Source organism: Mesoplodon mirus, assembly GCF_964341445.2.
Source record: "Mesoplodon mirus genome assembly, chromosome: 16".
Lineage (NCBI taxonomy): Eukaryota > Metazoa > Chordata > Mammalia > Artiodactyla > Ziphiidae > Mesoplodon > Mesoplodon mirus.
This window is the reverse complement of record NC_138992.1, coordinates 2,791,439-2,810,226: the sequence shown is the minus strand read 5'-3', so window position 1 is coordinate 2,810,226 and position 18,788 is coordinate 2,791,439. Positions and strand designations below refer to the sequence as shown.

Here is an 18,788-nt window from a genome sequence, read left to right as displayed (position 1 = left end):
CAAAGCTCATTTGCCAATTCTGGGCATTCAAGACCCTGAAGAGCTAAGGAAAAGACACTAACACACACACACACACACACACACACACACACACACTCTCTCTCTCTCTCTCTCTCTCTCTCTCTCTCTCTCTCTCTCTCTCTCTCTCTCTCTCTCTCTCTCTCTCTCTCTCTCTCTCTCTGCTATTTGTCCCGTGACGACAGCCACCAGTCCTGAAACCAAGCCCAGTGGGCACCTCTGAAAGCAGAGGGAAGTTGAAGACACACAGAGGGGATGAGGGGCACAGCTGATTATAAACACCCTCCTACCTTTTGGCAGCATACAGATGATCTGAACAGCATGATGAATAAACGATCTACCTGACATATACTACACCCAACAGCAACTCATCTTTGCCGTGAAATAGTTACTAAAATTGACCACATGCTAGGTGAAAGCACAAGATTCAATAAGTATCAAAGGACTAAAATTACTGAGAGTATGCTCTGTGTTGTGTCTAGCATTAAGCTGGACACCAACAAAAAGGTAACTAGCAAATTCCCAACTGTCTGGAAATTAAGCAATGTATTTCAAGTAACTTATTAGCCAAACAAGGAAGTCAAACCCTCAAAGGGTTTCTAGGGCGCTGAAAATACTCCGTATGTCACTATACTGATGGATATGAGTCCTTATACGTTTGTCCAAACCCACAGAATGTACAACGCCAAGAGTGAACCGCCATGGGAGTTACGGACTTTGGGTGATTGCGATGTGTCATTACAGGTTCATCACTGTAACACATGCTCTGCTCTGGTGGGGATGCTGACAGTGGGGAGGCTGTGCATGTACCGGGGCAGGAGGCACACGTGGGAAACCTCTGTACCTTCCCCTAAATTCTGCTGTGAACTTAGAACTGCTTTAGGAAAAATAAAGTCTTAATTTTAAGAAAGCAATCAATGTAATTCACCATATTTCCAGAAAGGAGAACCAGAGTTATCTCAATATATGCAGAAAAAGCAACTGATAAAGTTTACCAAACACTCATAATAAAAACTCTTAGCAAGACAGAAATAGGAAAATATTTCCTTAATCTAATGAAAGTATCTCCATTAAACTTAAATTAATACTGGTGGAAGAGTCCCTCCCCCCCTGCCCCGCCCCCCAAGACTGGGACTAAGTCAAGAATGCCCAGCATTACCATCCCTAATTTGACAGTGTTCCAGAAGTCTTAGCCAGGTTCCACAGGCAAAAAAGGGAGGTAAAACATAGGGTATGAAGGAAAGAATAAAACCATCATTACTATATGACTATGTATGAAGAAAATTTGTAAGAATCTATAGATAAACTAATGGAATTAATAAATGAATTTAGCAAGGTTGCTGGATCATAACAAAATCAACTGTACTTTTCTCATCACCTTAGTTATCTCTTTCGCTCCCCAAATGAGATGGTAAGGGTGAATAAATATATTATCAATTGCTTCCTGAAAAGAAACACCACACCTCCGGAGTGGTCAGAAGAAATGATACACTGGTGATGAAGCGACGGAAAATCACTACAGTTGACCCTTTAACAACACCGGTTTGAATGGCCCAGGTCCACTTATATGCACATTTTTTTTCAACAGTAAATAAACACTACAGTACCACACAATCCCTGGCTGGCTGAATCCCCAGCACCGGAAGCGCAGATGCAGGGGAACCCTCACACAGGGGGCTGACCGCAAGTTATACGCAGCTTTTCGACTGCGCGGAGGGCCGGCACCCTGGGGCCCACGCTGCTCGAGGGTCAGCGAGACACATAATAGTGAGCGTGTCAAGGGAGGAGCTCAACCAGAAACAACACACAATCTGGATATACCTCTGTGGCTAACAATCAATGGCAAAATCCTTCATAAACCTTCAAAAAGGAGGCCTAAACGTTCTTTAAAAGATAAACCATCGCTGTAATGTCACCAGAGCGAAGCAGTTTTCCTAAAACAGAATGTGTCAAAATCCGATCTGTGCTATAAATTCTCAAACGGGCAACATCTCCACCAGCGAGCCTGCCTCGACCCTTCTGGACAGTTCCGTGTGTGTGCCAGTTAACCACCACCCACTCCCCTGGTGGTGGCGTTCCAGTCTGTCTTTATGATGGGCTTGCAGATTCTGAGAGCCTGGCATCTGGGTCACAAAACCGTGGATTAGTCAGTTTGTGGGATGGTGTCCACTACGGAATGAAAAGTCCCAAGCGTTGCTCTCTGCTACACTAACTATTCTGTTTCCAAACAATTAACAGAATTCTCTGTTGTTCGTGTGGTTCTCTATTTGTTTTTGACCCGTGGCTAAAGCTGTACAATTGGGGCTGCCGACTCTCTGTGTCTCTAAGTGACAAAAGCCCTTCCCCCTCTTTTACCAGAGAGGTAGGCTTTTATAGGATTTTGTAATTGTAGCCCTCTGTAATCTGTGGCCAGTTGTATTTTTTAGAACTTTTCAAGATTAACCAGTCACAGGCATCGGCTACCTATGCATACTACAGGATATCTTTTTCAAAAAACGATCAAAGACGTGGAAATGAAAAGATTTTTAAAGTTGGCTTATTTACGTGGTTTAGACCCCTACCCTTCCAACTATCTGTGGTAAAGAACCACTTTTAATTTCCAACCTGTCACAGAGCAACTTTTGTAAAATACAATAAAGAGGAATTTCTAGAAAAATGAAATTTCAAAATAAAAGCATACAACAGCCGAGCACGAAACTTCTATCATCAGAGTCAATGAACATAAGATTACTGTCAAGTTGCTATAGAGGTTTCTAGACGCTCACGCCAAATTCTACCCTTACTTTGTCCGACACTGTTAACAGTTCCAGCACCAACCCGTCTGCTGGCCACAGTTGGCCGAGTCCAGGCTCGGGCTCCAGGCTGCCTGGAACAGCAAGAGGCCAGTGCACTGGAATGGGAAATGGGAAAGCAGATGGCCTGTCAGTGGTGGCCGCTGACCTTCCAGCTTCAGGTCTCCCTTTCATTCACATACTAACTTCAGTGCCTAACTTCTTCTTTTCTTGGGACAAGCAGGGCAGTCCCAAGGCAGGTGTGAGGAAACAGGTACTGACAAACCTTGGCACTGACCCCAAGGCTCAGCCCACAATCCGATATAAATGCTCCATAAAACAGCACATACAGAAGAGGGAGAAGAGTACAAGGATGACAACGAGCCTCTTACTCCAGAGCTGCCTAGTTTATGTACGCTGTACAGAGTAAGATCCCCCAGGAGAGTAACCTCACTACGCTTGAAATAAGCTGGCCCTTTAATAAAACTTGAGATGCTTGCCGGAATGTGAGAGTAGAAACAAAGAATGCAAATTGATACAGCTACATTTTTTAAAAATTAAGACATCAACAGGTTTGAAGAGTTTTTAAGAATCTGATAATGACCCTAAAGTAAATCCTTAAACAAACCAGACTAGGGTGAAAGTTTTCTTCTCCTTAATTTTGTTCTTCTACACAAGATTTGGGTTTACTTTCTCATAAAATATCTAACCTGAATATCCTAAATGTCCTACAGTGATTTTAGTAGACAGAGAATTATTATAAATTACTTAAATTACTTAAATGTTTAATATTATAATAGCAATATGTGGCTGTTTATATTTTCCAAACTCCCCCTTTTCCCAATTCTCCCAGTGTGACTTTGAGACTCCTTTCAAGAGGCGGAGTCTACCTTCCTTCCCCTTGAATCTGGGTGGGCTTCAGACTAGGCTAAGATACATCCTAAGCCAAGTCCTAAAAGGGAACACCAGAAAAAGAAAGAAAGGAACCTAGGTTCCCATGGCTCTCTTGGGATGCTCACTCACAAACCTGACCACCATGCTGTACAGAAGTTCAAGCAACCCAAGAAGATCTGAGCTCCAAGAACCACAGCCTGAGCTAAGCTTCCAGCTGACGGGCAGCGTCAACTTTCGAGCCCTGGGGCAGAGCCACCTGAGTAGACCCACTGGCTCCCAGGTGCGCTGCCTCAGCCAACACCGTGCAGAAAGAGATGAGCTGTCCCTGTCGAGCCCTGCCCAGACTGCACATATGAGCACAACGAATAACTCGTGTCATCTGAAGCCACTAATTGTTGGGATGACTTGTTTTCATCAATAGACAACTGACAGAGCATATGTTCAACTAACGTGAGCAGAGGTGGTTCTCGCTTCGAGTGGGAGTGGGAGACGTAAAATGACTACCAAAAGCCATCTGAACAGTGTTTGCCTTCTTCTTCTCATTGTTAACCTGAAGATACAGAGTGAGCATCTTTCCACTGCCTTGACAAAATGTCACATTCCTTCCTAAGTTTGGGTCACCTTACTTTTACATTTTATCCTCTGTACTTTCTGTGTCATGAAATACCTCTGAGAGTTCCTCTAATGCAAACTTTTTTGCCATGTCACTTCTTCAGTGACATCTTTTTTTGGTCACAACTATTTTCTTCATTTATGTCAATGAGACCACCTTTACTAAGTTCTTTTGGCTGCACATCTAGAATGTCTGGCTCAACAGCAAAGTCAACATTCATAGAGTCGGCTACGTTTTCTGTAACTCCATTTATGTTCAATTAGAATCTTGCAAAGTTATTTCCACAGTGTAGTAAAAGTTTCTGCCATACTGCACACCTATCACTCTGTTACTTCCTGCCAGGATGCCTGAATTTTTTCATTTGCTCTATCTCCAACTGTAGCATTAACAGCCTGTCCGAAGTCTGTCTATCGGCTTTAAAAGTTGAAACAACTCCTTGGTCCGCTGGCTGAATGATGAGATTACAGTTGCTGGTTCACACCACAGCTCCATGCACACCTACGACTCAGCTCATTTTGTTACACAGTTACCATGTTACTATCAATATTTTCAAATCTTCACTTACACCCAGTTTTACTTCCAGCGTTTTCACTTTTTGTTTCAATTCTGTATTTCGTCCTCCTTGGTCAATTTCCTCCTTTGATTAGCTATTTCTGTAAAATGTCACATGGATTTATCACTGGCAAACAAGGAGGCAACACAACTGCACACTCTGCTGTCTGTGTATAAACTGAACAACAGATGTGCACTGACCAGTCACCAACAGACTTTGAGAGAAGTGACATGACTGGTCACAGATTATAATCCACACCTGTTATTTATGTAGTCATTTGTAAAATGGGTTTGTACTTTATGCGATTACTCATAGTTCATATACGTGGTAACCAAACTCTGAATCACTCTGTTGAGGAACTGGTACTTTTAAATGAACCACAGAAACTGAAATTTGTGCATACTGGAACTATACAAAACATGGACCACCTGTATAACAATTCAACTAATATCTTCGCAGAAAATATGGTTTTCTTTATTTCAGATAATATGACAATTATGTAAATAGACATTTTACTTGAAGTATCACTAAAATTTTTAATGTTATATTCCTGATAATATTCAACATTAGTCTTTAACATCAACTTTAATTTCTAACATCTCTAATTAACACTGAGACTGTAAAAGTCATTGGTGAATAATTTTTGGAGACTTCATATTTGTTTTACAAAACCCAAATTAATAAAGTGCTGATAAGATAAATGTATTTCAAACTGAAAGTTAAGAGCATTCAGAGCATCATAACCTGCTTGTGTATATTCAAACTCAGCACATCACGCACACTCACCCACAGGGAACTGAAGCCACCTTTCCTGGCAGTCATCATGTGCTCTAAGGCAAAGTTTGATAAATCACAGCCAATCAACCAGAGGTCATGTTAAAACACAAATGTAAAGATGCTGCTTAGGGCTTCCCTGGTGGCGCAGTGGTTGAGAGTCCGCCTGCCGATGCAGGGGACACGGGTTCGTGCCCCGGTCTGGGAGGATCCCACATGCCGCGGAGCGGCTGGGCCCGTGAGCCATGGCCGCTGAGCCTGTTCTCCGCAACGGGAGAGGCCACAACAGTGAGAGGCCCGTGTACCGCAAAAAAAAAAAAAAAAAAAAGATGCTGCTTAATAATTTCCATCTTCTCTATTCCAACAGAACAATAAAAACACTCAGTAATAAGAACGGGTAAACAAAATGTGGCACCTCCACAGAACAGAAGAGAACAGTGTTCAGCCACAAAAAGGAATGAAGTACTGACAATGCTACTGATGCAACATGGAAGAACCTTGAACCCGTTATGCTCAGTGACAGAAGCCATACAGAAGGCCACATGTTGTATGGCTCCACTTACATGAGCAGTCGGGACAGGTAAATCCAGAGAGACAGGAAGTAGGTGAAGTGGTTGCCAGAGGCTGAGGGGAGAGGAGTAGGGGAGTGACTGGTAGCAAGTACAAGGTTTCTTTCCGGGGGGATGGAGTTGAAGAGTGGTGATGGTTGCACAAACTTGTGTACACAGTTGCCCACTGAACAACGCGGGGATTGGAGCACCAACCCCCTGCATACTTGAATATCCACGTGTAACTTCTGACTCCCCTAAAACTTAACTGATAATAGCCCACTGTTGACTAGAAGCCTTACCGATAACATAAACAATTAACACATATTTTGTATGTTACATGTACATCTACATATATTTTATGCATTTGTGACATACCTTTTTCTTAATTTTTTCAATATTTCTAGGCTACAGAATTCATTTGTGAATTTTTTCAAATTGTCACAAATCTCCAAAAAAATTTTCCAATATATTTACTGAAAAAATTTCGTGTATAAGCGGACCTGCACAGTTCAAATCAGCGTTGTTCAAGGTCAACTGTAAACTTAAAACCACTGAATGGTATACTCCAAAGTGGTAAATTTTCTCAATTTTTAAAATTGATTTTTTTAAAGTACATTTTTCCATGGCTCCAAGTTTTTAAAAACCAACAATGCTAACTGTTGGCAATGATGTGGAACAACCTAGAGCTTTGATACAACTGCTGGAGGGGGTGTGATGTGATACAGGCATTCTGGGAAACTGTTTCTACTACAGGTGAAAAGATATATACAGTATTACCAGCCATTCCACTCTTAAGTATATGCCGAAGAGAAACACACGCACATCTTCACCAAAAGACACATGCAATATTCATGGCAGCGTTATTCATAATAGTTCAAAACCGGAAAAACCCACATAGCCATCAATAAAATAAACTGTGGTGTATTCTTAAATGGAAAGCCATACAGCAATGAAAAACGATGAGCACGTGCTACATGCAACAATGCGAATGAATCTCACAGACGTTATGATAGGCAAAACAACACACAAAATTCAAAAACAAGCAAAACCGAGTCATGGTGATAGAAATCAACTCTGGTTTCTTTTTCAGGGATACTGACTACAAGGGGCCAGGAGGGAGGCTGCTGGGAGCTGGTAACATTCTAAACACTGATATGGAAGGTGGCAGTAAAAACTGCAGCAGGCTACATAAGATTTGTGCACTTTACAGTATGGATGCTATACTTCAGTTATACATCTTTAAGACTCTTATCCAACAATTGATCAACCAAAAGCAACACGCAATGCCAGAGCGCACTGGCTAAAATTAATTGCCTGAGCCACAGTTACAAATCCAGCAAAGAAGCAATTCACACAGGCACATTTTTTTTTTTTTTTTTTAATTGCGGTACGCGGGCCTCTCACTGCTGTGGCCTCTCCCGTTGCGGAGCACAGGCTCCGGACGCGCAGGCCCAGCGGCCATGGCTCACGGGCCCAGCCGCTCCACGGCACGTGGGACCCTCCCAGACCGGGGCACGAACCCGTCTCCCCTGCATCGGCAGGGGGACTCCCAACCACTGCGCCACCAGGGAAGCCCCAGGCACATTTTATAAATGCCAACTGTTCTTGATTTTTGCATTTCTGCCTCTGCCACTCTTTTAATTGTACATGCACGTGCTATTCTGCAAAACACGTAAAATGTGTGATGCCGGGCTTCCCTGGTGACGCAGTGGTTGAGAATCTGCCTGCCGATGCAGGGGACGCAGGTTCAAGCCCTGGTCTGGGAGGATCCCACATGCCGCAGAGCGACTGGGCCCGTGAGCCACAATTACTGAGCCTGCGCGTCCGGAGCCTGTGCTCCGCATCGGAAGAGGCCACAACAGTGAGAGGCCCGCGTACCGCAAAAAAAAAAAAATCTAAGATGAAAGACACTCTATATTCCAGGTTGGACTGTGACTCAGTGAGACTGAAGCTCTGAAAAACTCTTTCAGTCCCGGTACACTGTATATCTAAACACCAAGGAGCCCATCAAGGCCAGCCTAACGACACTCTCTGCCCCTAAACTCCTACAGCTCAGTGAAGCAGTCCATTTTCTCAGCGTGCGTGTACACACACGAGTGTTCACTGCTGCAGCCCCAACAACACTTGCAAGCTCTAAATGTAGACGATGAATCAAAGAATGAAAGGAAGAACGCTGCCTAAAGCAGATTCCACTCCTGCACGGGGAATCCCAGGGAGAAAGCTTGTGGGTCTACCACATCTTGTCACGGATACTTCTGCAACTCCTCTGGGGCTGACCGGCCATGGGTGGAGTCCGTAATAGGAGGAAGGCTATTTCCCTATCTTTCCTGGTGTCATTCCATAAGCAGCTACTATGATGAAAAAGAACAGATGGCAGTGTGGCTGGATGGAATGCGTGCCTGGGTGAACCTGGGCCACGTGACACAGCCCCCCACAGGTCTCCTGGGAAGGGCAACACTAAGGACGATCTCCCTGGAGCCAGGCTGACCCCTCATGACTACTGAACACCTTAATCATGACGGACTTTCACAAACACTTCTTTGTCACTAAGTGTATCAATAAATCCCCCAGATGAAAGAAACATGGTTAAAGTATTTTTCCGTAATATTACTTTATAATTAAATATTTAAAGATGTAAATTAAAACAGAATTTATCGGGCTTCCCTGGTGGCGCAGTGGTTGAGAGTCCGCCTGCCGATGCAGGGGACACGGGTTCGTGCCCCGGTCTGGGAAGATCCCACATGCCGCGGAGCGGCTGGGCCCGTGAGCCATGGCTGCTGAGCCTGTACGTTCAGAGCCTGTGCTCTGCAACAGGAGAGGCCACAACAGTGAGAGGCCCGCGTACCAAAAAAAAAAAAAAGAATTTATCAAAGCAGATGTTCAAAATCAATGTAGAAAACCTACATTAAATAATTTCTTCAGCACTTCAGTGCTTATAAGTTTATATCTAAATGTACCTCATATAGCATCAAAAAGATGTGCTTATTTAGGAAAAGACTAACTCAAGAGGAGTCCTTCAAACAGTAGGAAAACCATGACACTCTGATGGTTCCACTCACTCATCTGATTCATCTCATCCACATAGCAACCCTACACGGTAAGTTCCGTTAGTCACCTCATTTACACGAGTGGACACCGAGGCCCTGAGAGGTTAGGCGATTGCCCCAGATCACACAGCTGCATGTCTACGAGTTCACCTCCACACCAGATATTTGCCAGTCCAAGAATGAGCCACAGACCCGCAGCACAGCACCACGGGGAGGGTGCAAGCCGCCCCAGCACAAACCTACCCAACCCCAACCAAGATCACCACGTGAACCCTATGCAAGTTTAGTCTGGTAGGTTACCTGCATCAAAACTACCAAGCTATATTATAATTTCCTTTAGTATATCATTTACTTTCCACCTATCAATTCAACCTCCCCCAACCCCCCAATGTATTAGAGAAGTGTACGTATAAGGCATTCTCCCAGGCAATCAGGACACGTTGACAACAGGTCCTCATGACAAAAGCCACCACAGACAAGTGCACTAAGAACACAATGCTGGGGACTTTCCTGGTGGCGCAGTGGTTAAGAATCCGCCTGCCAATGCAGGGGACACGGGTTCGGGCCCTGGTCCGGGAAGATCCCACATGCTGCGGAGCAACTAAGCCTGTGCGCTACAACTACTGAGCCCGCGTGAGCCCGCGTGCCACAACTACTGAAGCCTGCGCGCCTAGAGCCCGTGCTCTGCAACAAGCCACACCACCATGACGAGAAGCCTGTGCACCACAATGAAGAGTAGCTCCCGCTCGCCGCAACTAGAGAAAGCCCGCGCGCAGAACAAAGACCCAATACAGCCAAAAATAAATTAATTAATTGGAGAAAAAAAACAACAACAAAACCCAGTGCTGGGGGTGGCAGGGGCATGGTGAGGAAAGAAAAGGTCCAGCTCAGACTCGCGACATGGTCAGGGTTCCAATATAAGGTGAGTTACAAGCTGGGATCCTGAGAATGGGTATCAAAACTTAGACCCGGGCTTCCCTGGTGGTGCAGTGGTTGAGAGTCTGCCTGCTAATGCAGGGGACACGGGTTCGTGCCCCGGTCCGGGAAGATCCCACATGCTGTGGAGTGTCTGGGCCCGTGAACCATGGCCGCTGAGCCTGCGCGTCCGGAGCTCCGCAACGGGAGAGGCCACAACAGTGAGAGGCCCGCATACCCACAAAAAAAAAAAAAAACTTAGACCCAACAAAAGATAAGGTCGCTGGTGTAGGTGAGAGTGCTCCAGGGAGTCAATGCAAATGCCTTTAATTCCATCCGCAGGGAAGCAGAGCCTGCCTGGTGTTAGATATGCACCTGGGCAGCAATTCAGCCCATCTAGACCAATCAGGTTTCTGTTATAATCCAGACAGGATAAATGGCCTGAGGAGAAAAAAGATTTGAAAGCTATAAAAAAATCCAGGAGGACAGGACTGATCAACTCGCGTATGCAAGACGACAGGAGAGTCGGCAGCCATTTTTCTGGCTTGGGCAGGTAAGTGGGAAAGTGATACCATTCCATTGAGATAAGGAACACAGGACTGGCAGATGCTGTTTGTTGGTGGAAGGGGGATGGGCAGGAAGTAAAAGGATCAGTTCAGTTTGGTATTTGTTACTGGAACAGCTCAGGTCTAAATGCCTGAACTCAAGCCAGATGAAGGAGGCACTCCAGTTACAGGGAGGGGAAGCAGGGAGCCCTGACTTCTGTACGTTTACTTTGGAAAGGGGAATAGGCCTCGGGCCACCACAGGTGCTCTCAGGCTGGGGATGGGAGGGGGCGGGGCACGACACACATGACTGACATTTTGATTTGGGTTCTTTGAAGCCTTTTAAAATACATATATAATTTCTCAGCTACAAATGAATCTTTGTACTCCTAAGGAGGAGAAGTAAATTTACCTTTGGGAAAATACTGCCACTCTTTGGGGGTCAGGAGGGGGTTGGGTGGGCAATGTGCAAGATGACAACGGCATAATGGCAAGGACTCCCAATGTGGCGTTAAACTGCTATGCATCAAAAAGAGTGATTTTCCTAATATGCAGAGATTGATTTGGAACTCATTATCGTAAAGGCCGCTCGTGAGACAGGAAGGTATGAATTAGGCCGGGGGCTCGCAGGGTTTATTTAAGTAATTATTCATGCGGCATCTACCATACCAGGACTATTCTAAGCGCTTAAACGTGAAATCATTTAATCCCCATAACAACCTTATTTTCACTGCTTTCCGGATGTGGGAAGAGAGAAGCCCAAGGCCCAAAGCCACAGGCCAAGTGCCTGGGCCTCAGCAGGCAGGGGAGCTGCAGAGGCCATGCCCTTGCTCCGCAAACCCTGCTGCCCCGGGTTTGTGGTCACTGGTGGGGGGGGGGGGCTGCATGGCAACACGCACCGAGCAGCCATTCTCCGTCCTTGCAGTTGCCACCGTGCTGTCCTGGCCTCAGCTGTGAGCCAGCTGCAAGGTGTTGTTGCTACTGCCCACTCTTTCACAGCCAGCCAGCCTCATCCATTTGTTCATGCCTGTCCCTGTAGGCCACACCTCCCTTAGAGTAATTAATTCTAAAGGCATTTATTGAGCCAACTACTAACTAGTATGGATTAAAAAAAGATATAATCCTAACCTGAAGAGTGTCCAGCCTAGTTAGGGGAGAGCTACACACACGCACATACACACACTCACGTGTGTGGTTATTTAATTACAACTGTAACAAGTACTATTTAAAAATTACAATTAGAGTGAGAGCAGTGAAGGAAAAGCCCCAAGTCATCACAGAATTGTCACGTCATCACAGAATTGTTACGTCACCGCGGCGGCGCGTGCTGCAGGGCTGAGGAAGACCAGGGGGGAGGGGGGAGCCTGAGAGGCGGCCCCAGGGGCGGCTTCAACATTTAAGAAGCTTCAATCCAGAAACCCTTCTCCTTTGGTTCAGAAAATGTCCTTGCATCATTTCTTTGATGATTTTATCCTTTTTCTCTTTCTGCAACTTTTACTATTTGGACACTGAACCTTCTGAATTCATCATCCTACTTTCTTTCTTTTCTCCCCCATTTGTCTTCCCTTTCCATGTTCTGAGAGACCCCGTCCACATTACTTCCCAATGCTGCTGCTGAGTTTATTTCTGCTTTCGTACTTTTAATTTTCTTGTTCTTGAATGTACTTTTTAAAAGAATTCTGTTTGTCTCTCACGGAGGCGACATCTCCTCTTGGCACTCTGGAAACCGGACACTGGGACTTCTATCGTGTTCTTTCAGCTTCCTTCTCCTGCTGTTTCATCTCTGTAGACTGTTTTCTGCTTGTTTCTCTGTTCTGGTCTCCCATCTTGAAAGCAGAGGCTGTCTTTAAATACCTGGCTGTCTGTCAGGGACCCTGTGCTGAGCAGGGAAGCAGCCACTCGGCCAGAGATGCCCGAAGGTCAGGACCTGCCTTTCCCTTGGACCAGCGCCTCCAGAAGAGAATGTCTCCACCTCCTGACAGGATTCCGGGAAGCCGGGAAAAAGAAAGCATGGCTAATTGCACTTAATCCCCAGTTCTGAGTGCAAGAGTACGTTCAACATACTACGTTTCACCAGAAATTTTCCACAGTAAAGTTCTTACAACAATACATGCAGAAGCCAGCCCACCGCGGGGAGGATAAATTATGACAAGAGCACTGCAGCAGCGATGGCTGTGGAGACCTGCCCTGGTCAGACACAGCCCTCAGAAGCGAGACCAAATGCTCTCTCCCTAAAACGGCTCACCTACTTTCTATGGGCAAGACCCTGGAGGTTACAAACAGCTCAAACCTCACCTAAATCACACAAATAACCCTTTAAAAGAAGCAGCCCAGTATGATCTCAGGGCTGTAACTGAAGACAAGTGGAAACCCGACAGAAGAAGCTGGTCTCAGGGAAGAGCTCAGGCAGGAGGACCTCTGGGCAAGATCCTGATGAAGGAGTAGCACGTGTCGCCTGGTAACAGCACAGCCAGAAAAACACTGCAGGGACCGGTGCCCGCTCACAGCTCTGGGGCTCTCAGTCGCGCCAGGCTCTGTGAAGTGGGAGTCACAGTACCTCCCCTCTGGGGGGAGAGGATAAGCATACAGTGCTCAGCAAGACATGCGAACCCAAGTCAGCAGCTGCTACAGGAGGAGAGCTCTGAGCTGGACTGTTCTCCAGGTGGAAACCCTGCAAGACCCTCCCGTTTAACTCATACTTCAAAAGTCCCATCTCTGTCCCCAGTCAGCATCATCCCTGTTCCTAGTGGGCACACTGCTGCACGACCACACACAGCTTCATGAATCCTTGTCCAGAAAGGAAACAACAGATTCCCATTCTTACCGTGATAACAGCTGGTATATTTGAAATGTATTGTTAAATCCAATAACCAAATTAAGCACAGTGTTCCTTTAGATGTTCCCCCTAAACCTTGTCCTATAAAACAACTATGCATTTTTTACACTGAAAACATGCCACCAGTATACCATTCCATTGTGAATCTACACAAAAGCTGAAACAAGAAGAACAGTCAACAGTTCAGGACTATTATCTTCTCAATGAAATTCTGTCAACTTTACAAAGCAGTAAGATTTTCACAGTAAAAAATTTTAATATTAAGGTATGATATTCTGGCAGAATTTTGTTTCTCTTAAAAAAAAAAAAAGTTAACAAAACAGACCTCAGGGGAGATCAACACGCTGGCCTCACCCTGGTTAACAGATCCTGTGTTTGTCCCTTGGTTTTCTCAGTAAGACAGACTGTACACATCTTTCAGTAGGGGATTTTTCTGGCTGTGCTGTATATCATACAAACGGATGCATAAGAGAACACTTTCTAACTTGTTTTATGAGAACTTTGATATGAAAAACTAACAAAAAGATTACAAGAAAAAAAAATGACAGACCGATGTCCCTCATGAAAATAGACACAAATACCCTAAACAGAATCCGACATCTTCAATCTCGCAATGTATAAATAGGGTAACGGATAGCCCATCACCATCAGGTGGGATCCATCTCAGGAATGCAAAGTTGGTTTAACAATCCAAGTGTAATTCATATTATCCCATCAACAGATACAGAAAAAGAGCCTGACAAAATTCAACACTCTCTAATGATTAAAAAAACAAAAAAAAACAAAAAACAACCTCTCAGAAAACGAGGAATTAAAAGGGAAGTTTTTTGATTTGATAAAGGATATCTTAAAAACAAAAAAGACAAAACTGAGCTAAATCCTATTTAACACTGAGTACTTTCTTCTTAGGGTCGGAACAAGACAAGAACGTCCCTTCTTGCCGTTTCTACTCAACCCTGGGATGAAGGTCCAAGTTGAGGTAGGCAAAAAGGTGGGACAAAGAAACAAAAGACATCAAGATTGTAGAGAAAAATCGTTTTTATTTACAGATTACATGATTATAGTTTTTTTAGGGCTGTCTACTTGTGCAAATGAACCACCAGAACTAATAAGTGAATTTATAGTAAGGCCACAAGAGAAGCTAACAAGATAATCTATTTCTACATACTAGGCCAACAATTGGAAAATTAAACTTAAAAACCAAATAGCATCAAAAGAAAGTCCAGACCGCCACACTAAGATCTACTATACACTAGTGTATGATATTGGATAGATACACCAGAAATCTCAATACTGTTCACAGGGGATTCTCCCAAATTGATCTCCAGCTTCAACACAGCCCCATCAAAACAGAATAGAAAAAAAAAAAAAAAATTAACTCCAAAAACTGCTGTAACTGGTAAAACTTCCTATCCGTAAGTCTGCAAATTCAACTGAACACTGTGATAACAGGCAAAAAAACAAAAAACAAAAGAATTCACCGACATCTGAGAATAAGAACACAAAAAAATGAACCAAAGCTACATGAACCACAGAATAAACCAAAGTCTGTCTTTTTACTCAAAGAAAAAATTTACTGCCATTGGTTTCTTTTCAACAAATTCCTACAAAATACTTAAAATATGACTCAATTTATACAACCTTTCAGGAAGAAAGGTATAAAAATACAAATGTATATAAGTTAAAGAAGTTAAAGATGATAATACATACACACCTAATCATAAACCTAAATTATGTGAGCTACATGTCAATAATATTACATAAATTTACACAAATATTACTTAAATGCAAAACAAAAATATTCAGTGATAATTTTTTTAATATTTATTTATTTAGGCTGCACCAGGTCTTAGTTGCAGCATGTGGACTCTTAGTTGCAGCATGCATGCGGGATCTAGTTCCCTGACCAGGGATTGAAACCAGGCCCCCTGCATTGGGAGCGTGGAGTCTTACCCACCGGACCACCAGGAAGTCCCTAATTATTTTAACATTAGCTTTTTCTCTTTAACTGAAAACTGATAAAGTTATGAAATACAGAAAACTGTTGAATTTACAATAAATTCCTTACAGTTTAAACAATTACAGACAAATACGAAATTAAAGATTTGTGAACACTATTTTTAAAAATCAGTATCACTAACCATTAAAGCACTAGAAAGAACTCAACAGTTTTTTAATTTTCCCAAAAAAGTCTCCATCACCCTTCTCATTGGCTTCCAGAGACTTAGACCTCTGTTGCTGCAGGCAGACAAGATGACTCACTGCATTAAGGCGTTCATTGCTCGCGACAGCAGTGTTGTCTGCCATGCACGAGGCACTGGGCGCAACAGTGAGCAAGGGCAGACTGGCTCCTTGCCTCCTTGCCTCCTAGGTGTGCATTTCACTGCAGGAGAGCGAGCGAGCCCAAGAGGTGAACCACAGACAGTAGGTGAGCACTCACTTTCCCTACCTGGCTGACAAGGGCATATCTGAGCAAAAACCCCACGTCCAACTAAAGCCCTAGCACTGCATGTGGGGAGAACCCTGGGGAGAAGTAGCAGCCTCTTCCCCAGATACAATGAGGACGAGTGAAAGAATCAGAGAGAAAGGTATCTGAATCCCCACGCCACCGGCTCTGTGGGTGAGGAAAGGGATGCTAACAAGATTCAAAACAGGAGAGAAAAGGCAGTGCCCGGCGACCCCGCGCAGCCAGCTGCTCTCCATCTCTCTGTTCAAGCGCTGCCTAAGCGTCCGCTCCTTCCCCGCTGCAGCGACAGAGACACCTGTTACTTGCATATTCTCGATTTACCATAAACTCATGTAATCGATATGCCTGCTCCAAACTCACTACACTAACATTTACCCACGGTTAACTCACTGTGATGTGAGGAAAGGGACCAGCGCCATGAGGAGATAATCAAGGAATCTGAGCTGGAGTGGCTGCGGTCACAGAGGGAACTGTGACAGGAAAGGGTGTCCCAGGTGGAGGGAAAAGCATCCACCACCTGAGGAAGAGTTCAAGGAACTGACAGATGATGGTGAGGGACCGAGGCAGACAAGGTGTGCCCCCCGTGCGGCGGATGCGGCGCCCAGGGAGAGGAAAGACGGTGCCCAGTCCGTGCACAGGGGCCTGACTAGGCCTGGCACCCACCTGGGGAGTCCCGGTCTTCGGAGGCAGGGGGTGTCTCAGGAAGAAGAGCCCCACCCCTACCCCTCGAAGAAACAGGGTGGAGGGCAAGGCTTCCCTCCTCACCCCTCTCCACCGGCCTCAACGCAACTCAAACTGCAGTCAGTGGGAAAGCCCACAACCTCTGGGACACGCCAACACCTTCGGGTCTCAGCGCCTTCAAACGCAGAATCCCTAGAGCACGGAGCACCCTCCCCACCCTCTCGGCCTGAATCGAAATGGCCCCGACTACCAGTTCAGCCTTCTTTTTCACTCAGCAGACAACTGAGTGCTGACAGTTATGTCCGACCAGAGGGATTTAAAAAGTAATAAGGCCTGTAAGAAGTTGACAACCAGGTAACAGGAGACAAGCAAATAAGCAGAGCTGAGTGAGTCGCCAGCTATGCCAGTGTGTGCAGCGCCCAGCCCTGTGGGCCGGTGAGAGACAGAGGCCCCACGCGCGGAGCAGAGTCCTGAAGGCTTCACGCGCGAAGACGAAGGAAAGTTCCACCCAGGAGCAACAAAAGCGTAAGGGACAGGCGAGGCACAACCCAGCAGGGTCCTCTCAGAAAGCTAAGTGCACGCAGTGCTGCGAGGCTGGAGCCTGCAGGAGCTGGGGAGGGGGAGAGAGGATGGAGGGGAGGTGGGCAGGGCCTGAGGACACCACTGCAGCATCAGGGCAGGCGGAGGGTGGACGGGAACTCAGCTCAGCGTTCACTGAGGCTGCTGCGCCATGACCTGCTGCCTGGGCTGTGCACTCATAAAACTCAGTCACTCCTCTGGAGAGCACTGGATTTCTTTTACTGTAAATTTACAGGTATCTAGACAGCCACATAAATATAACTATGAAATGTTTATATGCTTACATAATAATATATTTTTAATCTGTCTCCCCCACGAGTCAATTAGCTCCTCAAGCTGTCAGATCGGATGGCCGTGATCCCACAGGCGTGGCAGAGGGCAGCTATCAGACCCTGGAGCCTGACCCAGACCCATCTGTTGAGAGAACTGAATGTAGCATGTGTGCTGCTGCAAGAGGAAACCCAAAGACCAATTCACTCCTTTTGTTGGGCAGTTTTTAAGGATTAGCTAACTCTATACAGAATTTGTTCATTCATTAGGTAATATTTATTTGTGCCAATTACTTGTCAAGCAGGAAAAAACCTGACATAATCCCTGACTTTGTTACGTTTACCATCTAGCAAAGAAGAGATCAAACAAGCGCAACATACCATGATAAATAACAGTAAATGTTGTGCAAGACAGAAGAAAAGGCTCAAGGAGGGAACACCACAGAGAAACTGGTTTAGCTGAGACCTAAAGGTGCAGGAGTCAGCTGGGCAGAGAAGGGAGACAAGAGGCAACTGCAGGTGCAGAAGGCCTGAGAGGAAGGACTTTGGGTGTCCCAGGCACTGGGAAGTCAAAATGAGCAAGAGGCCAAGGGCCCAAAGCTGGAGATGGTGGACAGAAGCCAGATCAGGCGAAGCCCTGCAGGCCATGCTAAGGATTTGCAATTCCATCAGATTCTAAGGAGAAGCCACTGAGGAGTTTGAAAAAGAATAACATCAGATTTATTTTTTTTTCAAAATCACTCCAGCAGGTGTGTGAAGGATGAACATGTGAGGAAACAGGAAGACCAACAGGAAGCAACTCCCATAGCCCAGAGCGGGAGAGAAGGTGAGGAATTCAAGACCGATTTTGGAGACATAATCATCAGGATAAAAAGATGGATCCCTTATACATGGAAGAAGGCGTCAAAGAGGCATCCTGGGTCTGTGGCATGAACAACTGAGTGGATGGGGGTTTGACATGTTTATTAAGACACAGGATTTGGGGAGGAACCGATTTCAGGGGTAACAAGTAAGAGGCTCCTCTCTGGCTGGTATCAGATGCTTATGAAAAATACAAATGTAGGTATCAAGAGGCAGCTGACCCCTGGAGTCTGACACTCAGAAGAGAAGGTGGGCTGTACACAGAGACGGATGGATGGATGGATGGAGTTTAAAATACTGATACAGAAAAAGCATGACTTCAACCACAGGATCCAGAATCACACAAATGAACTATTAATAGTATATTCAATCTCAATCTACCACTGAAAGACACAGAAAAAAATCAACAACATA

At 45.2% G+C, this 18,788-nt stretch overlaps 1 protein-coding gene across 5 annotated transcripts in view; it reads right to left on the bottom strand.

Moving 5' to 3' along the window:
* The window catches only part of PTK2 (protein tyrosine kinase 2), a 250,919-nt gene that overhangs the window by 167,346 nt on the left and 64,785 nt on the right, over positions 1-18,788 (bottom strand). The window lies entirely within an intron of this gene.